The 14,171-nt window shown below is 38.0% G+C and overlaps 1 long non-coding RNA gene across 1 annotated transcript in view; it reads right to left on the reverse strand.

The window, feature by feature from the left end:
• Window positions 1-10,713, reverse strand: part of LOC130866453 (uncharacterized) — an 82,226-nt gene extending 71,513 nt beyond the window's left edge. Inside the window, exon 1 of the long non-coding RNA XR_009056345.1 lies at window positions 8,385-10,713. This is a non-coding gene — a long non-coding RNA (uncharacterized LOC130866453). The remainder of the gene's footprint in view (window positions 1-8,384) is intronic.
• Window positions 10,714-14,171: the final 3,458 nt, after the last annotated feature.

Consider the following 14,171-nt stretch of genomic DNA (forward strand, 5'->3'; position numbering starts at 1 on the left):
TAAAATTTGACGTGGTTACTGTTATTCAGATGGGGTGAAAAGAAAAATTAAAGATAAACCCATATACAAATAAGCATTCTAAAATGGCTCAATTATCAGTAGTGGAATGGGCAAACATTTTTCCAGTTATGGGCTAAATTCTTATTTAGGAAAATCTTAATTTCCGTAAAAGGAAGCAAGCTGCTCACAGCTATCAACACAAACGGAAACATCATCTAATTGATGCACAGGCTAGCTTAGATGCAGCATATGGATAAGGCTTCACATAGTTAGGAATGGCATGGGGACAAAATACATAAAGGACCAGGCCCTCAAGAATGTGACCAGAGTGACAAGTAAAAGAGGACTAGGAGGGCAAGAAAGAGGGTTGAAAAGGGAATTGGGGACCCCACAGACAGCAGATAAACACGAATAGCTTTCATACATGTAAGACTATACTGTTGCATGTTACTAGAGTCCCCTCTTTGAAATAAGACTTGAGTTCTCAGAGGAAAACAAAAGCCTAGAAAGAATCAGGAAGTGGTGGGTTTAAAGTAGAAGGTAGGTTGTGGCTACTTTGTTTGTATCTGTCAGGGAGGGGCAACCCTGGGAGCCTTTGGACTTGCAACAGCAGATCTGCTACTGTAGGTTGGGCACTGGATGGACTTGACCCTAATGGATCAGAAGTTGAGTAGTTTAGATGTCCCAGCAGGAGACTAACCTCAAGAAGCAATAGCTCTGGTCTATAACTGGTCATGATAATGAGTGACAATTGTAAAGGGAATCAAGAAATACTTAAGATGGGAAAAAATTAAATAGTTCTAGCCCTTGGCCTGAAGTGCAACCAACAGAAATGAAAACAGGACAGTAAAAATGACTATTGTCTCTCTACTTCTGATGAATAGACAATAATGTCTTAAAACCAAACAGAGACTATAGAGAAACCAGGGGAACCATGGTGAAACTAATTTGTGCATACTGGGTTGTGGGTGCCTGATGTGCAGGGAAAGCTGCTGGCAACTCAACTCTGAGCTTCATGAGCCTTACAAATCCTAACAGAGGATGGCAGCACAAGGCAACGGCGAGTGTGGTATGAGGATGAACTTGAAGGAAGGGAAGAAGTCAACTCCATGATGGAGATGGGTGAGGAGACACCATTTGGTTGGTCTGGTACTGTGAGAGACTGGGAAGCTGGTTAAATGGATCATTAGGACCAAGCAAGCAACAAGATCTAGAAAGGAACCCAGGAGTTCAGTTGGAATCTGCAACCCAGAAAGTCTTAGTTCACTGATGCATTAAGAATATGCAGGTAGAGACAAAGACATACGTCACGCACACAGATATCAAGGTGGCATAATTAAATGAGATGGACACCACAGTGAATATGGAGAGGGACCCTGATGATGGGAGGACATCACAGATAGAAGAAACCCTGTACTTGAACCAGTGATCCTCCACACTGAGTTCTAGCTTAGACCTCAGTCCATCTGAGGAACCTTAGCTTCCATGGGGAGCTTTCCTCCCTCTTCTTGTTCCCTTTCCTCTATGTTTCCTATGACATCATATCTGGGGTACTTTCCATGCAAGTTGCCCTAGGCCTGATGGTAGTATTCAGGCTCTTCAGCAAGCAAAACATAAAATAAGTCAAATCCGGTATTTTCTTATTATTATATTGCCTAGCAAAATGAGAGAATGGGGAACTTGTTTCTTAAATAATAATATCTTTAAAATTATATATCTTCTTTATTTCATCCCTATTTAACTCCTGCCCACTATTACCAGAGTGTTTATATTTCACAGTAATTCATTTAATAGATATATTAGTACATTATGAAATATCCAACAGGAGACCTGATTTCTTCATGAATAGGAATTATATTCACCTGTATTTTTCTACAGTTTTTAATCTCCTGTACTACAACAGAAAGTACAGCACATTTCAAAGAGATTTATCTTATTCTGAATAGATTTTTGAGTTTTCCTAGGTCTACCACCACTTAGCCTTGGGACCCTCTCCAAATCCAGTCTTCATTATAACTATCAAATCTTATTTTACTAACAGTTCCCCCTTCCAGAATTTATAGGTAAGAGAAAACGATGGTAAATGGCCTAACAATGCATTATAGGATCTAGGAAACTAAACATAAAGATGTTTCATGGGTGGGAAGCAAATACTCAGCAAGGCGATGGGTCAAGAAATTACGGCGTATGCCTCAGAAGAGAAATGGCTGATAATAACTAGAAAAGATAGCTCCCTACACTGGCTTTTCTTTTTCAAATGAAAAGCTCATTTGAATCTCACAATATTTTTCTTTCCTTTCAAAGTCGACTACCAAGGGCTTGATGACCAATCAAAGCAGGACTGTTACAGCCTCAGTGTGCATGCCAACAACTCCAAAAGCAAGATCAGCAGAGTGACAATTTCTGGAGACAAATGATTCATTTCTGTCCCTGCTCTATTCACTAGAACATAACCGCAGTGGAGATTCAATCTGAGCTCCAGTAATGCAAAATCTGTGGACTCGGTCGCCACACAGACAGCGCTTCCTCCTGTAGAGTCTCCACAGACAATACTGGACAAAATGGCCTTAAACAACTTTAGAGTGGGGGGGGGGCAGACAATTAAACACTTTTTTAGTCTTATGTAAATTTGAGCAACACATAGTTGTGATCCTGGAGATAAAATGGGAGAAATTAAATTACAAAGAATTAGCCTCCTGCTCCTTTTCCTTTGTTCCACAGACCAGCAGAAGGAATCATGATGGTAAATAGGGTTGGTCTTTTTCTAGACCGTTCTGGAATCTGCACAGCCTCAGCCAGCCTTGCTCTCTAGAGCATCCTGGAAGACTGCACAGCTTCAGCCAGCCTTGTTCTCTAGAGCATTCTGAAAGGCTTGGTCTCTAGAGCATTCTGGAAGACTGCATAGCCTCAGGCAGTCTTGCTCTCCATGGGCAACTTTTTCATTAGAAAAGAGAAGCCTACAAGCATTTTTTTTTATTCCTTCCCACCCTTGCCTGTTTTGTTCCCTGGTTCTACAGTGTCAGATCCTATCAATGTTTTGAGTGTTTTATCATTTCCAGCTCCTGAATTTAACTCTGTTTATCTTATATTGTATCTATCGTCTCAGGTCAAAACTTAAAACTTACTGATCCCTCATCTGGATGCTATTGGCCTTTTTTTTTTTTTTAATCTGTTTATAAGGTTTTTTTGCCACCTCATCTAGCAACCCCACTCATGAGTATAGAAATTACTCATTTATTCAAGGGGATAAAAATCAATATGTGGAAGAAATTTGGATACTTTATTGATTGTTGTAGGGCTATTCTTGTGAATGATAATAAAATAACAAATATGGATAGTAAAAAAAATCTGATCTACTTTCTGAGGGTTAATAAACGTCTTTGGTTTCTAAGGCTCACAGTCTTCACAAGCAACTCTGTCTTCTGTCCTCTTTAGAATTGACAGTGTTATTCCCTGGGATCTCTCTCTGGCTTCTTCCTTTGTTGTCTAGACTGATACTTCATACAGTTGGCTCTCCTGAATTCCTAGTGATGTGGGCAATCCACTCTGCCGTATCCATTTTATCTCTTGCACCTGAGGTATTTATCTTATGCCTACATCATAGAAGCATTCTTCTCTCATTCCTATACCTTCTGCCAGTGTACATCCCAAGTTTGTGATCCTATCTTCAGCTTACCACCCTTATCCCTGCCCTCCATGAGCCAAGACCATTATCTGGTCCTTGACAGAAGAGCCAATATTGTTGGAAATATCTGCAAAGCAAACATCCCTGGGCTGTGGTTTCTTACATACACATCCCATTTTACTCTGCCCCCTTTTCTAGTGCTTAAAGTGCCCATAGTGTATGAATGCCCCAAAGCTTTATGACTTTATACTCTTCTCTCTCTCTGCAAAATAAGTCTCTATTTCCATCAGTGGATTTGAAATCTGAGTGCACAAATTATAGCTATGTATCAACCTTTTGGGTGTTTTTAAATATGTATTTGTTATTTACTAATATTTATAGTCTTAAGATGTAGACCATCCAGAGATGACAATGAAATTATTATGCAAATTTGCCTGTTCTACCATGAAGGGCATTAATGAACAAATCCATCCTGGTAGGCACATAGCTGATTTCTATCAGCTCCCCCATGGGACATAAAAGCACTAAGACTCTTTTATACCTGGTTCTCTGTCCTGTGGTGCTAATCCGACCAGAGACTTGCTTTTGAAGTCAACTGGAACATCACGCATGGGTGAGCTCCGGAGAGCACACAAAAGCAAGAGAAGAAAACTGACATATTATTCTTAACTAAAGAGACTGTGCTATTTCTGAGTTTCTGTACACACTTGGGCATCCCACAGACTTCAAGAGCCTGCAGATGAAGTAGGAGAAGCTCGAGTTTAAAAAAAAAAAAAAAAATCCCGAAAATGGGCAGCGGATAAAGCCACAAGAGAATGAAAGTTCTAAATTCTAAGTATATCTTCATCATGTTTCTTTTTTTTTCTTTATCAAGTCATACAAATCACAGATAGAGGATTCTTTAGAGCTATAAAGACACTCCTTAGGAATGTCAGGCTCTTTCTCAAACGGCACTGACTACTCATCTTGGGTACAAAAACTGCCTTAAAGGCTCCATTCAACTCTAAGCAGTGGACATTTATCTAGAGTCGTTACTGAGGAGTCGAGCCCCTCAAGCTGAGAGTTGCATCAGCATCTTCACAAAGAAAGTCATGAAGTAGCTCTCATAGCACACAGCCCTCCACAGCCACTCAAAAGGCACACTTCAGCATCAGCTCGCGACGTGGCCACATGGGTGAAATACACATTCCAGTCTTATGCTATGCTATTAACACTGCGGCATAGCTTTAATCCTATACACAAAGGCTTACACTAAATGGCGGTTTTGGAAAAGTTGATTTGTGTTTGTTGCTTTTGACCCCACATGTCTTTTTCTGAATGCAAAGCCCACTGAAGAAAAAGAACCAGCCAATAAGAACTTAACTAGTATTTATCTGGCAATGTTTTTCTTTACCTGTGCAACCCTCTATGTAGCTACTTATAGATGGTAGATAATAGCATTTACCTTAGATGTGTATGGCTGTGACACCTGACATGGAGGAAATGGGCAGAAAAATGGTAACAAAATCAGTAGCATGGGCTTCTATCTACAGATGCTGAGTCACGGAACATGGTAATGGTAGGTCTGGAAATCCGATTTAAATTTGTCTGATTTAGAGTTTCTTGCTTACTGATTCTCCTTGAATCCCAAAGTGAACACGAAGAAGAAACATCAGCTCGGCAAATCCCCAGCCATCATCACACAAGGTTAGAGGCCTTCTAACAAACATCTCTTCAAAATGTGAACTCAAATTTAGAATATCAGACATAAAAAAAAAAATCTACTATGCTCAACCAGATACTAAACTTCAATGTAAAAAAAAAATGGCAAAAAACATCATTGGTACTTTCATGTTCAGAGAAAATGAACTTGCCTGTAAGAGTCAGGAATGCATTGATTACTGGCAAGAAATGAATTCACTAGAGGGCCAAGAAAATTGCTCAGTGCTCCTGGACATTGATGCAACACTTTAACCCTATTGCTTATTTAAATATCTCAAGATGAAGCCTGGAAAATTGTATTTACCATTAAGAGAACCATTACTCAAAATAAGTCAGCTACATTATCGGGCTAAAGACTCTGATGGTGATAAGCAACCTATATTGTAGTTAAGTTATTATTAATAAGCACAATGGAGACCCAACATAGTGATTCACTATCTCCTGGGGGTAGGCAATATGAGGATGCCTACCCTAAAACATATTTGCTTCAGAGGTATACCATCCAAATTAAGGACGAACAAGAAGTTGAGTAGCTCACAATCTAGTGAGGCAAATTAAAAATGGAAATAATTGAGTCCATAATTGAACATTTGACCCTTTTCTTCAAGTTTTCCTCTCTCCCGATTTACAAATTTCAATACCTAGTATATTCTCCAGTGTGTAGTAGGTGGGTGTGCTCAAGTTTGGGGTTTATTTTTCTTTGCTTCAAACACTATGTCTAAAGTGTGTGTGGAGCATGAGGTCAGACACAATGCCTCTTGTCTCTAATGTTTATGTTGTGGGGCGAGGAGACATGAAGAAAGAAATCGTATTGAGTGATTTCTTAGCCATACCTTTCAGATTGTATAAGGTTAAAAGGCGCCTTCTGCAAACAGCTATCAAAATGAAATATAACTCAAGGCAGATGGGAGTGAGTGAGCATCTTTATGTGGGAGGCCCAAAGGCAATCCTGGGCATCGGCAGAAGGCATGCCATGTCTCTGTTGGAAGTATCTGTTTAGACAAGTGGACAGTGAACCTTGTCCTCGAGATGTGGAGAATCCAAGGCTGTCAGGTCTTAGAGGATGCTGCACCATGTTTTGCCAAGCGGTCTTAGCATCCTTCAGTCTGATTCTTCCCATGATGGCCCACATATGCCCTCTCATGTGAAAGGAGTCTTAAGGAATTTACCCTTTGTTTGTCTCTCCCACAACCCTGCATAGAATGATGCTTGCCTTCATCTGTTTAGAGAGCAACATATGCCACCCATAGGAGATGAGTCACAAGAATGACTGCATAATTTTCTATCCAATTCTTCCCTTACCTGAGGGAGCAGTAAAGGGAATAAATAAATAAATCAATAAATACAGGTCTTCATTCAAAATTTACAAAAAAAAAGAGGACAATTAAGTCTTTACTGGCTTTTTGCTTTTTAATTCACGGAAGTAAAAACTTTATTTTTAATGAAATTTTAAAACATTGTAGCTAATTTTGTTTTTCTGGAAAAATTATGATTCACTTGCATAGATGGTCATTGTCTTTGTTCATTTACAACCTAAAAGTTTATATTTAAGATGAAAACCAAGAAATGAAACTTAGCTTTTAATTATATAGTGTTTTTAATCTAAGAGGGGTGAAAACAGCATATTATTTCTGACAGAAAATGAAGGTGTGGGTAGGGTATCATACATTTGTGGATGCTGGGGACAGTTTCACAAACTTCCCATCACAGACTATGATCCTGTCTTCTCAAGATGGAAAGGAAATCGAAGTGTTTCACAGGATAGACACAAAAACAATGATAAAGAGTCCTTTAAACATTTCAATTGGCATTCATGCTAAAATCTCTGAAGTATACTTAAAGTAATAGTCAATTTTACTAACCCCTTCATCCCCAACATCACACACACATGTGCATGCCCCCCCATTTTTATTATAAGCCTCCAATAAAACACGGAATAGTTTAATAATTTACAACATTACATAATCTTTGAAAATTCTGATTAAACAGACATCTTGTGTCTTTGCTGGTGAAATCACCGAATAATCCTCAAGTCCATTTTTAAGACTTAGCCTTCCTTTGGAATACGTGTATTGCCTCACAGAAAATGTAAGCCAATATTCTAAGCCTAAAAACTACATTTGATAGTTAATAAAGCTTTGTACCTGTAAAAGAATAGTTTTTCCCTTCTTAGTGCTGAAGTATGATTGCTGGAGAGTCATTTCATTATAATAGACAATTAGTTTTGTACGGTTCTTTTTCTCCCTCCAATTATTACAATTGATAAAGGAAAGATCACATTTCCTCCTTACATAAAACCCTTCACGTAGTCTTAGCAACAGTAGTTAGATGAGAAAAGCCAATGAACTAAGAGAGTGAGGAAATGCCTACATCTTCCAAATTTATAACAATCCTGGTCATTGAGTCAAAGACATACCATTTGAGTTACCAAGGTCCTATATGACATCATTTTGTCCTTACTTGAAATGTAAATACTGAGTTCTCCAAATTGTAGAAAAATGTTAAATTTTAAAAACTCCATGGCCACTTTTTTTATTGTAGTTAGCCAACAAAAATTTAAAACTACTGCAGAGATTAAGTTTAAGATGTTTATAAATAAATGTTAGAGATTCACCAAGTAGCGGGTGAACTCAATTGGGTGGAATGTCACAGCATGGAATTATGGGATAAAGATGAAGAGTATAAAATGGAGTCAAATCGTTTTGGCTCTTTGAAAACACTGGACTTAAAAAAATGGCAGACTCAGTCTTTAAAATGGTAGCTTCTTCCCTCAGATAGTTTTATTCTATAGCATTTGGCACTTAGGAAACATGAGCGCAAGCCTGAATGAGAGTCACCATGTGCTTCCGGTTCCACCAAGTATGTGTGCACCTTGTAGGTAATTGCCTTGCCACTTGAAACGTTCACCGCTCTCCATATATCTTTTAAATTAAAATTAAAAGCTGCTAACATGAAACTATTTTTGTAAATGTCACCACATGGAATTTCTTTTAAAGATCAACAGCATCATCACTCAACACGCCTAAAAACAGAATGGTATTATTCGTGCGTCACTTACAGTCTTTCTTCTTCCTTTCTTCTTCCTCTTTTCATCTTAAGTCCACATCCAGCCAACGAAGGAGAGAGTGCAAGGTGGGTTTTCTTTGTGATCTTTTGAAAAAATTAGTTAGAAATAGCCCATTTCTAAAGTACATTCTTTATATGTGTACATTCCAATTAATAGTCAATGTGTCCAAATTTGTGTGCTTTGAGTTCAAGACAGAGACAATCAAAAATTGTAAGGGATTTCAACCAACTTAACTTATTGGGAGTGCACTGGGAAACTGGCTAATTGAATATTTACTGTCAACTGCATGTGGTCTGTCCTTATGGCAAAATCGCAGGGGCTAAATATTGTCTGCCATCCACTGCTCTCGATTGTGCATCCAGGTGGCGGCCTGATACCAACAATTAGACACTGTAGCTAGGTGCCAGGGCTCATGTCTGAAATTCATGTCAAAGTGAGGGAACCATAGGAAGTTGGGTTTAAAGGAATTCCAAGCCATCTCTTGCCCTTTATCAACATCACACAGTGTATGATAAGCGTATAGAGCCCATTTTGTTTTTGGAACTCCAGTGGCGTGTTCAGCTGCTGCTATTTCAACTGGCTGAAGAAATATCCCTTCCCTGTTTTGTAAAGTAAGGCCAGCTCAGAGCCTTAGGGCCAAAGCTTAACCATCCCTACTTCAAAAAACAAGCAGTCCTCAAAGTACAGAGCAGTTCCAAATGCATCCATCCCTAAATGTCCAAAAGGTACATCACATAACACTATGCTCAAATATTCAAGGAAAATTAGTATATATTTTAAGTACATATGTATGTATGTATGTATGTATGTATGTATCTATCTATCTATCTATCTATCTATCTATCTATCTATCTATCATCTCCCTGAAACAAATTCTATATTCTGATCCACATATATAAATCTGCCTTTCACAGACAAAAGAATAGCCCCAAAGCAGAAGTCAGGCGCAATATCTGCTTTTAAACGATGCCCACTGGATTTGTACCTAAAATAACTTGGAATGAGACAGCACAGAAATACAGATGTAGGTACTTCTCTACGTGTGTTAAGGCTACATTTTTTAATTCAATTGAACAAAACCATAAATTAAAGTAACCTTAGGAGATGATGGTTAATAAAGAATATTTGCATCAGAACATTGAAGATTGAGTTTAACTTTTATTGAATGTAAAATCTAGTATGAAGGATTAACTAGCAAATCTTAATATTGGCTAAAGAGAAAGGTCTTGGGTGGAGTGAGGGTGGGGGTGAGGAGCAACTTTTATATGGGTGAAATATGACCCACACACTAGAAGAATAATCATGTAGAGTAAAATCATGAAACCAACGACATCAGTATGTGTCATCTCTGCTGTGGACTCAGAGACCGAGTGCATCAGCAGGTGTGCTTTCTCCTAGAAACTACAGATGCTCATCCCTTCTCAAATGTATACGTGTTGCTTTAAGATGGCAGCTTAGCCCAAGAAGAAGAAAAATTGCAGTTGACGATTACTGCATTGTATTCACCTGTACCATTCTTGATGCGATCTCTAACCACGATACAAACATATGGAAGTTTTAAAGATGCTGGGTTCTGAATGCAAATCCCCCACAGTGGTCCCTGCCTCTTTCATCTCTCTCACCCTCCCAGTGTGACTGGGAGATGTGCTATGTGATGGGAGATTGCTCAGGCACTGGGCATTGTGTTAGGCAGGAGGGAACTGAGTCCCAAGCTTCCTAGCCCTACACTTTCTTTCTTCCTCGATTTCACTGCTGTTTTCCTAAATTCTTTGACAACTTGTCAGCTGGGTACATCCAAAAACACCGACACCAAGCATGAGAGGGGCTTTTTCCAGTCTGATTTCACCTTAGCTGCCGGAAAAGCCATGGGTCAAATGATCACTGCCGAGAAGAGCTTTTGAGGATTTCGTTTCTAAAATGGGTTTCTTGAGATCCACGAGTTCTTTCTCGGGCACCTGAAAGCAGGGGAACAGTTTGAGAGGGCAATGGAAAATTGTTTGGGGTACAGGAATAATGAGAGAAAATTCAGGACAAGCTTAACTGGCTTAATGAGGAAGATGGGCTTCTGGGGTAGAATTCCTGTTTAGAAAGAGGCAATAATGCAGTTGCAAAGGACTGAAGTGAGGTGGTAATATGTAAAGAGGGAAGACATTTCATAAAATCGCCTTCCTTTGCCTCAAGGGAATCATTGGATGCTAGGGAAATGTCACTCTAGCTAGGAGGTGCCTTCACTCTATAGGCAGAGCTTGGGGCAATTGAGTTCAAGGGTTTTAAAGCCTACCTACACCTTTATTTTGAGTGTCTTGAATAAGTCGAAGCCTTTCCCGGGACTCAATAATATTTGTTGAGTGATTAGAAAAATTAATAGAACCCGAAGAACTTGGGCTTTAAGTCATCATAGCTATTGGCTAGCTTTGTCACATCGGGGGAGGTTATCTTACTTCTTCAAACCTTCCTTTCTTCATCTGAAAAAGGAGTGTGTGGTACCTTCCTTACGAAGTAGTTAAGATTAGATAGTGAGAGAAAAGGGCACTTAGAGCCACATCTAGCATACAGTGAATAAATGTTAGGTATTAATAATCAGAATTAGAATCTCTTTAAATAGTAGATTATAATTTAAACTCTCGTCATAGTGTAAGAAGCACTGGAAGAGGAAACCTATTGAGTGTGTGCTGTATCGCAGATCTAAATGTTGGAGAAAGGGATTCATTGAGATAATATGTTTAAATACATATTCAATATGTTTAAACACATATGACAGTAAGATGACTCCTCGAGGTGCATGCTGACTGACCTATCTATGCATTCTTAACTATGTGTGTGTGTATGTGTGCACGCACACATGTGTGCATGTGTTTGTGTATGTGTTTGTGTGTATGCATGTGTGTGCATCTGCTTGTGTGTGTATGTTTGGAGTGTGTGTGTGTGTCTGTGTGAGTGTATGTGTATGCATGTGTTTGTGTATGTATGTGTATGCATTTGCTTGTGTGTGTATGTGTGTTGTGTATGTTTGTGTGTGTCTTTGTGATTGTATGTGTATGTGTGTGTATGTTTTTGTGTGTGCATATATTTGTGTATGATATATTTAAATTATTTAAAACATCAGCATGAGAAATATGTTCCAAGATGATATTTGTACAAATACTAAGATCCCTCTAATAGTGAAAAACAGATATATAGTGCTGATAACTTGATCAGTAGTGACACATCAACATACTATAGACACTAAAGAATGTTTTCTGAAGGCATGAACATTTATGATTCACAGTGGGAGTGGGCTTTTAAACATATGTCTGATTTCCATGTTTGAAACTTCTGGCAAATTGGATTCTACAAATACTTTCTGAAAAATCAGAATTTTTCAAAAAGTCTATAGCACACTATGTTCAAATGCTTACGATTTGAATAATTAACTATATGCCATATGTTCCTATTCACTACGTGTGACCTTATCTTTCTGTCTCTAAGGAAACCCCTAGCCTGGTAATTTATTTCAGGATTTGCATTTGAACTGTGAACTCAATTGTCAGAAACATGACGGAAATCCAAGGGTTTATACACGACAAATGTTCTGTGGCTAAATAATGTCAAGAAACATCAAAAACGTCAATATGTGACGTGAAGACATTACTCAGGATGCAAAGAGGTTCTGTCTGCTATGGTGCATTATTAGAAAATCATAAAGTCTAGCAGTGTTAGAAGGATTCAAGGTCATTACGCATGTATACAGGCCATCTCCTAAGAAATGGATCAGGAAAAAAGAATAGCTTAATCAGATTAGAAACACCATTAATACAATCTTTGCATTCCAAAGTCTGAACATTTTTTTTTTTAGTAAGTGGCAGACAGTTAAGCTTTGAATACAACTTTTATTTTCTTAAACCATTCTAGTATCTTTGATGGCCACACAAATTAAAATCTGTTGTGGGGTCGAGAACATGATTCAATACAAACCTGTAGACAAAACTTTATCAGGAGAATCCTTGCCAACCTGCTAGAATCGTTACTTGGGCTGATGACTTCCCTAGCTATCCCAGAAGGCTCATTCCCTGGTAGGTAACATTCTAAAATCATTTTACTAGATAATATTGTTTGGAAAAAATAAGGTAGCTTACGGAAATATTTAATGGAATTATTCAAAAACCTTCTTAGTATCAGGGAAATGAATCTTATGGACCACGTGATTAACAATATCCCAAGACCAACTCAGTCCTTTTGATAATTTCAACACAATCTCTAAATAGACAAGTTTGGGGTTAATTTTCAGCTCGAACTCTTGACAAATAGGTTAGGTAAATAGCTTCCAAGACCATACAACTTTCTAGAAGACAGGTAAAAATACTGGTACATCAAAGGACAAAAGACAAAATTAGAGTTGTCAAGGAAAAAAAATACTCTCTTAGTACCCAGCTGTACTTATAAAAATATTTGAAAAAATATTATTTACAAAAATAAAGCAGATGCCAAGATATTTCCAAACATATCACAAGAATGAAATAATTTAATCAGATATGAGAGTTTAATTTTACTTTGATGAAAAAATGAAACTAATGATGTATTCATTCAGCAGGATTATATTCCGACTTTAAATATTCACGCACATCAAGTTAAATTGTATTTTTAATTCCTAATTAGCATTTAGAACAATGCAGTTTAGAAGCAATTGACTCTGTGTAACTTGCACAGGAAAAACTGATGGAAGGATTTCATTTGAATTCCAAGACAACTGATTCACTGTGTCACAACTTCTTTTCCCAAAGGGTTTTATTCTGCAAAAGCTAGGTGATTAACTCTACGTGTGTGTGTGTACAGCTCCCGAAAGAATTGAAGTGCCAAGACGTTCCTGGTACCATTCACTGGAATCTCATTAAGTTGGTATATCTGCATTTATCTATCAATAAAAACATACAATGTCTGCATATGTATGTACATTATTTCTTAGACTAATTTAAATTTTAAAAAAAATGTGCCCACCCCAGTCTTAAGTTTCTTATGTTTGCCCGGTCTCCCCTGCCTTGCAGGCCATTTTCTGTCCGCTTTTTAAGCACAGGCTATCATCCTGAGAACTCCTTTCTTTCAGAACCAACAGATTATCCTTAGGATGTGACACATGAAAGCAGATGCAAGCTGGGAATACTCACTGTTTCAAGAGTGGAGCTCAGATAAAGGCAGCAAGACTTTTTCTGAAATAACTTTTACATAAGGGTAAAATGATTCCTACAGATAAGAAAACAATTACCAGCCAACATTAACAGCCCCAGAAAATGGGAAGCTAGAATGAGCAATAAAAACATAACATTTGGAATGAGATATTAGAGAGTGGCTATTAAAATATCTTACTCAATTTCTATTACACCTTAAAACGAAAGTCATCAAAATGTCATTACAGGCCTTTCGCCCAGATTCTTTAGAGTGGATTGAATCGCTCCTGCAAATGGACTGCTATCCAGAACTGACTTAAAGTCCTCTGAAATCACAGCAAAGCAAAACACAGAGTGAAATTTATGACATCTTATATTACAACAATACGCTCCTATACGTACCAGGCTGTATTTGTCTTCAGATAGCTACAATTAAATATGTCTTATGAAATTAATGACTCCCAGAAGATACTGCCTTCGAGAAGACCTGCAGCCAGAAACCCCAGCAAAGGGAGCCAGAGTTTAGCTCTGCAAAGCTGAGGCTCACAAAGCATGCATAAAACAGTTTTTTTTTAAAAAAAATAAATAAATAAAACAAAAACCTTGTGAAAAAAAATCAGTTATTTCAAAATTATTT

Source organism: Chionomys nivalis, chromosome 25, assembly GCF_950005125.1.
Source record: "Chionomys nivalis chromosome 25, mChiNiv1.1, whole genome shotgun sequence".
Taxonomy (NCBI): Eukaryota; Metazoa; Chordata; class Mammalia; order Rodentia; family Cricetidae; genus Chionomys; species Chionomys nivalis.